Source organism: Hyperolius riggenbachi, chromosome 2 (genome assembly GCF_040937935.1).
Source record: "Hyperolius riggenbachi isolate aHypRig1 chromosome 2, aHypRig1.pri, whole genome shotgun sequence".
NCBI classification, from domain to species: domain Eukaryota; kingdom Metazoa; phylum Chordata; class Amphibia; order Anura; family Hyperoliidae; genus Hyperolius; species Hyperolius riggenbachi.
In genome coordinates this window covers 434,380,450-434,393,248 of record NC_090647.1, presented here as the reverse complement: position 1 = coordinate 434,393,248, position 12,799 = coordinate 434,380,450, and the positions used below count along the sequence as shown (strand labels likewise).

The window sequence follows — 12,799 nt, the reverse complement described above, 5'->3', positions numbered from 1 at the left end:
CGGTGGAAGAGCGGTGGGCAGAGCAAACACACAGGCAGCTGCAGGCATGACACTTGCCTGCATCCCATCTCTGACAGCCTGGCAGGGATTATAACTTACGGGTGGGTCACATCACAGGCAGCTTCTTCCCTCCCCTCCGAGAGTCTGTCCAGACAAAATCATGGTGTCGGGGGAAGGGGAGAGTGCTCAGCTGAATGGGCAGGATGTGACTGTGTTTCTGCTGCCTGTGTCCCTGCCTGGCCTGCATGCTGTGAGTACCTGTCCTGCATGCTGTGAGTACCTGTCCTGCTGCTGAGGCCTGACAACCCCTTCTCCACCCCACAGCATTAGGGGGCCCATTATTCCCCTTAACACTGCTTCCAGCAAGCCCCCCTCCCCTTTCTATAAAGGTACCATTACTCCCAGCAAGCCCCCCACCCCTTTCTATAAAGGTACCACTACTCCCAGCAAGCCCCCCTCTCCTTTCTATAAAGGTACGACTACTCCCAGCAAGCCCCCCCTCCCCTTTCTATAAAGGTACCAGTGCTCCCAGCAAGCCCCCCTCCCCTTTCTATAAAGGTACGACTACTCCCAGCAAGCCCCCCCTCCCCTTTCTATAAAGGTACCAGTGCTCCCAGCAAGCCCCCCCTCCCCTTTCTATAAAGGTACGACTACTCCCAGCAAGCCCCCCTCCCCTTTCTATAAAGGTACCAGTGCTCCCAGCAAGCCCCCCTCCCCTTTCTATAAAGGTACCAGTGCTCCCAGCAAGCCCCCCCTCCCCTTTCTATAAAGGTGCCACTGCTCCCAGCAAGCCCCCCTCCCCTTTCTATAAAGGTAACACTACTCCCAGCAAGCCCCCCTCCCCTTTCTATAAAGGTACCATACCAGTGCTCCCAGCAAGCCCCCCTCCTCTTTCTATAAAGGTGCCACTGCTCCCAGCAAGCCCCCCTCCCCTTTCTATAAAGGTGCCACTGCTCCTAGCAAGTCCCCCTCCCCTTTCTATAAAGGTACCACTGCTCCCAGCAAGCCCCCCTCCCCTTTCTATAAAGGTACCACTGATCCCAGAAAGCCCCCCTCCCCTTTCTATAAAGGAGCCACTGCTCCCAGCAAGCCCCCCTCCCCTTTCTATAAAGGTACCACTGATCCCAGCAAGCCCCCCCTCCCCTTTCTATAAAGGTGCCACTGCTCCCAGCAAGCCCCCCTCCCCTTTCTATAAAGGTACCACTGCTCCCAGCAAGCCCCCTCCCCTTTCTATAAAGGTACCACTGCTCCCAGCAAGCCCCCTCCCCTTTCTATAAAGGTACCACTGCTCCCAGCAAGCCCCCTCCCCTTTCTATAAAGGTACCACTGCTCCCAGCAAGCCCCCCTCCCCTTTCTATAAAAGTACCACTGCTCCCAGCAAGCCCCCCTCCCCTTTCTATAAAGGTACCACTGCTCCCAGCAAGCCCCCCCTCCCCTTTCAATAAAGGTACCAGTGCTCCCAGCAAGCCCCCCTCCCCTTTCTATAAAGGTACCACTGATCCCAGAAAGCCCCCCTCCCCTTTCTATAAAGGTACCACTGCTCCCAGCAAGCCCCCCTCCCCTTTCTATAAAGGTACCAGTGCTCCCAGCAAGCCCCCCTTCTACAGAAGTACAGCTCCCAGCCTATACAGGTACCACTGCTCCCAGCAAGACCTTTCCCCCCTCCCCTTTATAGAGGCATTATACTGTAGCTCCTACCATGCTCCTTTCCTCCATAGAGGCACCACAGATCCCAGCATGCCCCTCCTCTTCCATATAGTATTGTGATTTCCTTCAGGGCCCCAGAGCCGGCTAGGGAAAAACCCTGGAGGCGCGCTCCTCTGTGAGTTTTTCTCTTTTCATCTTCACATGAGCCTCATGACGCACCCACGATGATGAAGCACACAGAGGAGCAAGCCAGCCGGACAGGTGAGTGCGCTCCATGTTCTGCAGGGGTCCCAGGTGACCACAGTTCACATTGGAGGAGGAACACTGCTGTGAACACTGGTTTATTAATACAAAAGTATAAAATCACAGTGCAGTCTAGCAAACATGGGGAAAGAGATGGTAGACATACCAGAGTGAGAGGAGGCACAATGGTGGTGGTGGGTGATGGGTACAGGATGCCTGACGGCCGTTTCACGCTAAGTTGCGCTTCTACGGAGGCTACGCAACTGATTGTGAAATGGCGTCAGGCATCCTGATCCCATCACCCACCACCACCATTGTGCCTCCTCTCACTCTGGTATGTCTACCATCTCTTTCCCCATGTTTGCTAGACTGCACTGTGATTTTGCACTTTTGTATTAATAAACCAGCGTTCACAGCAGTGCCAGCTTCCCATCTTTTCTATATGTTCCTGGATCTACTTCACTACTTGAGCACGCTTGTGAAGCTGCACATGGAGGAGAGCACATTATAGAACCTATCATGCACAGCCCTACGCTGCCGGTGTTTTTTTTTCGTTTAACACAAATTTTACGCATCCGGTGTTTACTGTAGTGCCAACCCAGTACTGCTTCCTTGGTTCTTCCATCACATTGGAGGAGGCCTGAGGGGCCCACCAGCCATCTCTTGAGGGCCTGAGGGACAATCCAATACTATATGGGAACTGTGTTGCCTCTATGGGAGAGAAGGAGCATGCTGGGGGCTGTGGTGTCTCTATGGAGGGAAGGAGTATGCTGAGAGCTGTGGTACTTCTATTATGGGGGGTAGGGCTTGCTGGGAGCTGTGGTGCCTCTATGGAAGGGGAGCATAGTCCATGGGTTTCCTGTATCTCCCTATACCCCACCTTTCCAGTGCTGGGTTCTTCTCTGGTTGATTAGGTTTTTCAGTATGCAAACGAGTGTGGGCAAATGTATCTGTACTGGGCATGCAAGTAAGGTCCATACATGAGCAGTAAAATGAAGTGCTTGTGCAGTAAAAAAAGGCTTGCACAAGTACCTTAGTTCTACCAGGTATGTGCAGACCTTACTTGTGCCTGCCCAGTACGGACACATTTGCTTACGCTATGAAGAAACCTACGTCAGCAAAGAAGGGCCTAGTACTGGAACAGTGGGATGTAAAAAGCTTTCTTTGGTAGTTACATGTACTGTTCTTTTTCTGCTGGTGTGGGGTGTTTGGAATATGTGTATTGGTGTGTGGGCGGCTGGTGACAGAGGGCCTCGGGTGTTAAAAAGTACAAATCTGGCACTTGGTGTGTCTTAAAGGAAAACTAAACTGAAAGGGATATGGATGTTTCCTTTTAAGCAATACCAGTTGCCTGGCAGTCTTGCTGATCTCGTTGGCTGCAGTAGTGGCTGAATCGCACACACCTGAAACAAGCATGCAGTTAACCCAGTCTGACCTCAGTCAGAGCACCTGATCTGAATGCTTGTTGAGGGGCTGTGGCTAAAAGTATTAATCTAAAGACACAGTGTCAGCAGGAGAGTCAGGCAACTGGTATTTTTTTAAAAGGAAAAATCCTAGTCCTTCTCAGTTTAGGTTCCCTTTACAATGTCCCTCTTTCTCATCTCAAAAAGTTGGGAGGTATGGCTGCAGCTTCTAGTATCCCTGGCCCAACACCCCTCCCCTTGCAGGCAGGAGCCAATCACCACATGTGTTGATTTCTCCCCTCACGCAATGCTGTGCTTGCCCACAACACGTCACTGAAGAGGTGGGAACAGTGTCAGCGCCCAAACTCTTCAGGGCCTGTACATACTAGCGCACTTCTGTCTGTTTTTCAGCAACACGTAACAATCTGTAACATCGATGTGCTGATAAGAGGCGGACAGAAGTGCACCAAGTGCAGATGGCAGAGGTTTTTTTTCTTTTATCGCCCGGGGGGGGGGGGGGCGTATTTTTTGATACTCGCCCTGGGAGCAATTTACTCTAAAAACTGCACTGTCTGGTGGTTTGCTGTGGCCTGGTTATTGGCTGGAGCAGATGTGTTTCAATCATTGTCAAAAGTGTGATCTGCTTATTACAATGGATCCATTGGAAACTGACAAGTGTGCACGATCCTATGTTTAAAATAGTATCTGTTTTTCCATGCAGTAAAATGTAAAAAAAATATATCGATTATAAATCAGTTTTCTGCAATTGTGGAAAAACAAGCTTAATTATTTATTAGTAGTTTATCTATCTATCCACTCCTGTGAGTTACACTCAATGAGGATGTGTCTGGACTGGTCTTTTTCATGCACTTTATGTTAGATTAGTGAAAATACAACAGAGCTATAAAATATAAATGAAGAAGATAAAACTGCCTTTGTTCAGTTCATTTGTAAAGATTACATTTCCCAGAGGAATATCATACTTAACCTCACTGTCTCTTTAGATCATTGCTGCAAAATTTCAGAGCATAGCAGGTTAGCCAAGGTTTTAGCAGAGGGTCAGATCTATTAATTTTAGAATAAACTTCAGAATAAAAAATGATGGAGGCTAAAAAGGTGATGGATTCTATCTATCTATCTATCTATCTATCTATCTATCTATCTATCTATCTATCTATCTATCTATCTATCTATCTATCTATCTAGCATTTATCTTCTATCTATGTTTCATGTAATGATTCATCTGTCAATAAACAGTGTGTGTAAACATTTACCTCACAGCACAGCTCAATAGTATTGCATAATCTATGACTGTGTGAATAAGAAACTGTCCAGAACCTTGAGGGACCATTTTTATATTACAGAACATTAATGTTAGGCTGCAAAATATAGATCGTGGTGAGCAAAGGGTCGTAAGACCACCTGGATTTGATTAGGTGCTGACATTCTTGCCATATCCTGAGGTATCATTTTTGTCTGCTAAGAAGGCACTACAACTTAGATTTAAATGCTAACTTACGCGAGAAATAATAATTGATATTTTCTTCAAAATGTTGTCTTGGTGCCTGTGTTCTCTGTATAGTATATGTACCATTCCTCCCTTCACTTGAATGTCCACTGTGTCTAGAGCTGGCTTTCACAATCAGAGTTCCATGTATCCCCCAGCATTCAATGAGGACCCTGCAGGGTTTCCCTAGCATTTCAGTAAGGGAAGGGCACAGGGTGTTGGTGTGGACTTAGTGATGTGGGTAAGAAAGTTGCAAACATCCCATGAGTCCCTCTTCATTCATTGACCATGATTCACTAAGATCATGCTGGTGATAATAAGGCAAGTGAAAACGGATCACCACACATCCATGAGTATTTTAAGTGTTATTTCACTAAAGAAGGTTGCCTTATTAACATGTAGTGATGCGTTTTAACAATAGGGGCTTTATCTTATCACTCCAGTTCTAAAGTTACCACCTCTGTAGTTATTCTTACATGTAGTAGATAGGGAGGGGAGGGGCACATGCTGGCTGGATGTAGCTCCATCCCTCCTGCTGTCTTCTCTGCCAGCATGGCTGCAGCTAGCCTGCAGGTGTTGTGTATGGCAGCCAGGCAAGGAGAGAGAGGCTGTGTCTGTGTGTTTGTGTGTGTGTGTGTGTGTGTGTGTGTGTGTCTGTCTGTCTGTCTGTCTGTGTTTGTGTCTGTGTTTGTCTTTGTATGTCTGTGTGTGGCTATGTGTGTATATACATAAGCTTGATGTCTCTGTCTTTATCCCTCCCTGTGTGCCTGCTGTGTATTCCTCTCTATACACAGTCCCCCTCTATATAAAATGCTGAAAAATGAAGTAGACAGATAAGAATCCTACACTTAACATTGCAGTCTCTAGTAAAACGCTATTTAACGACATCTCAGGCCACACTTTACAGTTGTTTTCACTTGCATTGCTCTCTTTGAATTAACATCCTGTATTTAAGTTCAGGACTCAGTCGTTCATTTAAGCATTGAGTCGCTAACTTTAGGAATCACTCCTTAACTTAAGGAGAGAATCCATATATAATATGACAGAGGTAAATTGCTTAGTGAATAATACATGCTATATCATCATGGGGATTACAGTAAAAATAAGTGTTTACCAGCATTCACTTGTACATATGTACCACTTAACAAAAACTGAAAAAGCATTACATCATCTTTGCAGTGGCCATCACAGTCAGTAGAACATAACGCAATGCCAGTGATGTAACGCAATACAATGGAAGTGCTTTGGGTAATGCAGAAGCTGCAGTGCATTAACATGCAACTTCTGCGGTAATCCTAGAAATGCACCAAAAGTGCCATGTTGTTGTTTTTTTTCTTGGGTCGTACTGCAGCTATAACATGCGGTGTGACTTTTTGGCTCTGATGTGGTGTTATTGAGTCCAAATTCCACCTCACCTATTGTAAAAGGGGCCAACAAAATGCATTTGCTACATGCCCAAACTTCACTCTTTATTTGACTTTACTTCTACTTTAAATAAAACAAATACAAATATTATGATGTAGAGTCCAATTAGGATGGAAACCATCAAATAAAATTCAATATTTCTTTTATTTGTAGCTGCACTGTAAAGTAAGGCATTATCTATTGCCTTTATAATAATTTGAGAACCAATTAAAGTTGCCCATTTCAGAAGAATTCAGACAATTATCGACCAATTTCATCTGATGCACTAAACACTAAAAATACCACATTGATTAGTCTGGTGTAGGTCACACTAATGAAAATGAATGGCTTTCCAAGTTTTGTTTACAGTGTTCTCATGAACTGCATACCGCTGTCAGCAGATGTACCGACTGAACATTTTCTCTGGGAAGTAACAAATGCCAGGGCTTCATTCATACAAATCCAGAGCAAATATTACACAAGAAAAACTTGCACTTTTTGCAATACGAGCGATCATCTGATTACAAGAGCAGGAGATCAGGAGCTTGTCATATAAATACTGTATTCCCACGATGCAACAGAAAGCAGAACTCGCGTCTTTTTTAGGTGGACTTATTTTGTTTTCCTTTGGGAAATCAACATCTCACATGTAATCCTTTTTAGCTGACTGCAGCCATTGTTTTAATCAGCTGAAAAGTTCATTGGTGATGCTAAATAGCCGTTAAGAAGGGGATTTTGCAACAATAACGCAAGACAGGAGTATTTAGAAAGATTGTAGCTGTTCTTGTCAAGAGATTCAGGGTTTTACAAAATCCCCCTGGAGGACAGCATGAATGAAAGATTTTTTTTTTGTCACTTGCTATTGTAACACAAGATAGCCGTTCAGTGTGCAGTATCCAGGAACTCACCACCAGGTGGTAGCCCGTTGTGCCTGTGTAACGTCTCAAGCTGCTGATCCTGTATGCAGAATGCACATTGAGTAGATCGTGTTGGAAAGTCATGCAGCTCATTGCTCTCTGTTTTCCTTCAAGTGCATTTTTCACACTGAGATGAATTTACTCAGCGTGTCAACTTAAGTCCAACGTCTGCATCAAATCTAGACACAGGGCTAAACTGCCACATTTCCTTTGACAGATGTATCATACGGGAAGATTTTACAGAAAAGAAGTGTCTTTTAAATGTTACATGATCTGACAGGGTATCATATGTATGCAAGAAGCACACTGTAAGTGAAAACAAATATCACAGGTGCAATTTGTAAAATCTTAGCCCAGTACTATGGTGTGAAATAATATTTACCCCCTCTCATGTGCCTTAATACCGCATGTATGTATTTAAAAATGTATCTGTTAGGGACATTAACTACTTCCTGCAAAATTATCAATTATAAATGTCCTATTTGTACAGATTTAGCGCAAATAGGAGGTTTAGAAAATTCCTGCAATTCCGCTAAAGCGCACATGCACACGTACACACATTTGAACCCTTTCGCCTATGGCAAACTTGTAATGAGAAAAAACGAATAAAGGAAACTTAGCTGAGAAGAGGGAAGCCTCTGAATATCCCACAATCTCTCCCTGTCCTCCTCGATCTCACTGCTGCCCATTCCTGCCCCTTTTGAACAAATTTCACCATCACATACCAAATACGATCAGGTTTTAATGAAGTCAAGTATTATGTACAGATGCAGTGGGGTATTTACTGGAGTGCAGGAATGGCTCAGGCCATAGGTGCCACTAGGCCATGCCTGCTGCAACTTGTGTTGTGCTTCTTTGTCTGTTTACACCTCCGTTCTGCTTGCCCCTGCCCCACCCTGACAGCAGCAAGCAGATGTTAATGAGGGTATTAGCCCATTAGGCATTATGGCTCATATGTAGTTAACTTTTTCTCCTAAGCTTTCTACTAGGAGATTTTTTTTATCTTCTCTTATAAGAAACTTTTCAGCACTTTGAAAAAGTGCTATCAACGTTATTCAGAGTATTTTCTTGTTTGCTGGTGGTTTCAATGACATTTTATTAACAGTGTGTGAAAACACCACATAGGAGAAAACTAAGGAGAAAAAGTTAATTGCATATGGGCCATATGTCAATCATCAAGTTTGGGCATCACAGTTGAGTTTCACAATCGCACAATGCACACTTTGTGGACCAAGACTGTATCCTAAGCACATTATCCAATCATGCCATGCTTCCACACTATTTTAACGTTAAGACAACTAAACAGTGGCGTAGCTAATGAGCTGTGGGCCCCGATGCAAGTTTTACAAAGGGGCCCCCCTGCACTCTATACATAACAATTGATACGATGCACCAAAGTGTCAGAGGAGCAAGAAGGGGATGGGGAACAGTTTGTTAGTGATCACTACTATTCAAAGTATCTATAGAAGTGATTATTACCAGCACAGGACTAATAAAGAGCTAATACTGTAGTTGAGGGAGGGCCCTTCGGGGCCCCTCTGGCCCAAGGGCCCCGATGCGGTGGTTACCTCTGCACCCCCTATTGCTACGCCCCTGCAACTAAAGAAAATGCAGCATTAGGTGGCCCCTATGTTCCCTAACCCACCTGATAGTATTGCCACTGTCAGCTACCACCACTCTCCCAACAAATCACCATTCCACAAGTTATTTGTGTTTCGCCCCATCCCTGCCTGTTTTGCTGAGGAGTACTAGCAGTGGAATGCACTCACATTTTTCCTTCTGGTGAAATGGTCTGAAGAACCATGATATTTGCATCAGGCTTGTTTATTACCACCTATCAAGCCCTGATTTGAAAATACATTTTTTTAGCACTTTGCAATGGAAAAAGTTTTCACCTAGGTAATATTTCCAATATTCAATATTTAACTTGTCAATAAAATGCCTTTTATACCTCCAGCAAGCAAGAAAATACTTAAAATAATTTTCATAGTACCTTTTCACCTACAATTTCTTACTTTTTCAATTGCCAATGCCAAGTGATGACAAATTATTTTAAATACAAGATTAAAATGTATCTCCTAGGAGAAAACTTAGGAGAAAAAGTTAATTGCTTATTGGCCAATGTTCTTTCTGTCCGCGTGCACAGCTTTTGTTTTTTATCAGAGCTTGCCTTAGCACTTCTGTTGGGCTCACATCAGCTCAGTTACTAAGCCAATACAAAGCTTTATTATACAAATGTCTTTATTTTCAATTTGCTGGCACTTATTCAATTCACTTTTTCTCCTAAGTTTTCACCCAAGAGGTAATTGTTCAACTTCTGTTTAAAATACCCTTTTTCAACACTCTGCAAAACTACCAAAAAAATGTGAAAAGTACTGTCAAAATTTGTTTGCTTGCCAGCGGCTTAAAAGGCACTTTATTGAAGAGGTGTGAAAATATAACCTAGTAAAGAAGTGTAATTGAACATGGGCCCTTGTGCTGCTACATGACTAAATTATGTAATACTAATACTTGTACAATAATAATAGGCGCCCATTAAGTTGGGTACTGGGTGATAACAACAGTGAGAATATCAATAATATGCTGTTACCAATATTCTACTAATGGCTTTGCAAAGGTACCTTTGGTAGGTTTTTGGTGCTGTTACGTGTTGTCCCTGAACAAAGTCCTTCTGATTCCTAACCTGTTATGCTAACCTTGCCCAATGCAACCTCCTTCTTAAATGACTAATCATAACCTTCTAATACTAAGCATGGATTCTAACCTACCCCCACTTTGTCACATAACATTACCCTACATAAAAAATACAGGTGACTCTAACCTTTGATCCTAGCTTATACTTACCTTATGTGATCTTCTTTTGGCAATTTAATAGCAAAACAATGGCAAATAACCATAAAACCGATAGCCTACATTCACTAACCAATGGCCTAGTGTAGGTACACAATGCAACAATGCTATATAACAAAAAGCCAATGATATACATTTTCAGAGCACCAGTACCCAAATCAAGCAAGCTGTGCCACAGAACTTGTTCTATGTGAATCCTATTTGAAAGCGCTAATGCGGAGCCCATTTTACCAGTTGTATAGTTAATATTCTAATTAAGACCTCCTGTGTAGAATTTATGTCTATTATGATTATTTTTCAGATCCGGGGGCAACAAACCATCTACATGCCACCATTTAAGCACCACCATGTTTGTCTGCAGCATGATATTTATACTGAAGAATACTTCATGCCTGACAAAATGGAACCTGTTTTGTCAAGAGATCTTCTTGTAACTCATCTGTCCATAAGGCATTTTATCCCTAGAGTCTTGGGAATCTTCTTAGTGTTTTCAGCAAGTGCAAGATACACATTAATGTTCTTTTTGTTTAAGATAGAAATGGCTTCTGTTGCTACCTTATTACAAAAATATCCTTTTTGGACATTTTTTTCTTCTTTTAGTTTCATGTACACTGCAAATGCCTTGACGGCAATACAACCTACATTCCTTTCAATGACATTCTGCCTTTTTTTTCTTCTGGCCTTAGCTTTCAGTGATATTGTGCCTCTTTTGTTCTTGTCCTTGCTTTAATGTTTTTACTTCCATTGTTGCATGTTGTTAATATTATAGCATTTATGTATGTATTTATCTTTCTGTAGTGTGGGATGCTTCTGTCATAAAGGGCATGTCATGTGGATGTATTGTTACCTATTACTATGTGTATTGCCTTCTGTAAATAGATATGGAAGAAAATGATGCTTTTTAAATTAAACAATACTAATAACTAATATTATTCCAGAGTTAGTCTCAATAAGTCATAGCAAACGACAGAATACAGCAACTGCAGCCATTTAAACCTTTACACATACATAATATTTTTAAAGAGAATCTGTATTGTTAAAATCACACAAAAGTAAACATACCAGTGTGTTAGGGGACATCTCCTATTACCCTCTGTCACAATTTCGCCGCTCCCCGCCGCATTAAAAGTAGTCAAAAACAGTTTTAAAAAGTTAGTTTGTAAACAAACAAAATGGCCACCAAAACAGGAAGTAGGTTGATGTACAGCATGTCCACACATAGAAAATACATCCATACACAATCAGGCTGTATACAGCCTTCCTTTTGAATCTCAAGAGATCATTTGTGTGTTTCTTTCCCCCTGCAGCTCACTGAAGAGTTACAAGCTGATTGTTTATTTACTCTTGCAGACAGCTCTGCCCGGTTGTCTGTAATTCTGCAGTATGTGACTCATCAGTATGTGAACAGAGGATTTATCCAGCTTGTAAAAGATAAGAGAGCAGAGAAAAGCTGGCTGTAAATAACACACACACACAGGGGAGTGTGCATAGAGGGGACATGCATAGCAGATCACACTGAAGAGTTGGCTGCCTTCCAGACACAGGATGACAAGTCCGACAGGGGAAAGATAAGCTGATTTATTACAGAGATGGTGATAGTATAAAGTGCTGCAGTAAGCCAGAGCACATTATAATAGGTTTAGGAACCTGTAGGATGGTAGAAAACACAATGACATTTTTGTTACAGAGTCCCTTTAAGGAATACTATATGTCCAGAAATTGACAATGTTTTGGTCCCACAAACCATCCAAGTATTTCACATGTACTTATCTGTCTCCTATCACCAGAATATATTATTTCTTGTAAGGCTGGTTTGCGACAGCAAGGATGATTGTTTATTATTATTGAGTCAGACCTTTTAATCATGATAAAACATATATGCTCTGGTGGCCTATTATGTATTTCCATGGGCAGTGACTGTGATGTAATGTGATTAGTGGCTGCATAGTGCATCAGGCAGTAAAAGCCAGGGTCAACACATTTCTTTTCCTTTTGTATAAACAAAGATCGCCCATTTCCATAAAAGTGGAGGTCACTGGAAAATGAAAATACAAACAGAATGTGAACATTTCCAAGTAATGCAAAACACATTTTAATTGAAAACAGTACAAGGACAACATAGAAAATGTTAAAAATGAGAAATATTTTTTTTCCAAACATGCTTATTTAGAATTTTGATACAAACAACATTTTTCAAAAAATAGTTGCGGCAGTGGCATGTTTATCACTGTGTTGCACTGCCCCTTTTTTACCAACAGTCAGTAAATGTTTGGTATTGGGAACTGATGAAGAGAGTGAAATTTTGTCAATTTCTTGTCAGATAACATTTCAGCTGATCATTGCAGATGCCCATTTTCCTTGTTTCAAAGTGTGCAAAATGTTTTCAGTGGGTTACATATCCAAACTAAAGGCAAGGTAGTTTATCAACTGGGCTCTTTCACTGCAGAGCTATGTGTTTAACCATTTCACCTTGGGGTTTTCCCCTTAAAAAAACAGATCAATTTTCAACTGTCAGTGCTCCTTCCATTCGTTCGCCTATAACTTTATTACTTCTTATCACAACGAAACAATCTGTATCTTGTTTTTTTTCACCACCAATTAGGCTTTCTTTGGGGATACTTTTTGCTCAGGAATTATTTTATTCTAAATGTGTTTTAACAGGAAAAATAAGAAAAAAAAATTAGAAGAGCACTGCTGTAGAGGACTTTCATCACTATAAAGAAACTATGCAGGAGCTCAGGGATGCCCTCACCTCTGCTAAGCAGTCTTATTTCTCCTTGCTCATTTCCTTACAGTCCCACAACCCAAAACAATTGTTCAACACCTTT

The 12,799-nt window shown here is 42.2% G+C and overlaps 1 protein-coding gene across 6 annotated transcripts in view; it reads left to right on the top strand.

Annotated features, from left to right (window-relative positions):
• The window catches only part of IL1RAPL1 (interleukin 1 receptor accessory protein like 1), a 1,893,014-nt gene that overhangs the window by 605,765 nt on the left and 1,274,450 nt on the right, over nt 1-12,799 (top strand). The window lies entirely within an intron of this gene.